Source organism: Bison bison, unplaced genomic scaffold (genome assembly GCF_000754665.1).
Source record: "Bison bison bison isolate TAMUID 2011002044 unplaced genomic scaffold, Bison_UMD1.0 scf7180017864302, whole genome shotgun sequence".
In the NCBI taxonomy this organism is placed as follows: domain Eukaryota; kingdom Metazoa; phylum Chordata; class Mammalia; order Artiodactyla; family Bovidae; genus Bison; species Bison bison.
The window spans coordinates 703,567-704,115 of NW_011494874.1; positions in this window are offsets into that span (position 1 = coordinate 703,567).

The window sequence follows — 549 nt, forward strand, 5'->3', positions numbered from 1 at the left end:
CTCTGTCAACCCTGCTCACTCAGTGAAGGATTTCCTTCTGCAAGCTCAAGAAACTGCCACTGAAGAACAGATGTGGTAATAAAAAAGAAGAAATTTTTTTTTTTTCTCTAATTTTATTTTATTTTTAAACTTTACATAATTGTATTAGTTTTGCCAAATATCAAAATGAATCCGCCACAGGTATACATGTGTTCCCCATCCCGAACCCTCCTCCCTCCTCCCTCCCCATACCATCCCTCTGGGCCGTCCCAGTACACCAGCCCCAAGCATCCAGCGTCATGCATCGAACCTGGACTGGCAACTCGTTTCCTACATGATATTTTACATGTTTCATTGCCATTCCCCCAAATCTTCCCACCCTCTCCCTCTCCCACAGAGTCCATAAGACTGTTCTATACATCAGTGTCTCTTTTGCTGTCTCGTACACCGGGTTATTGTTACCATCTTTCTAAATTCCATATATATGCGTTAGTATACTGTATTTATGTTTTTCCTTCTGGCTTACTTCACTCTGTATAATAGGCTCCAGTTTTATCCACCTCATCAGAA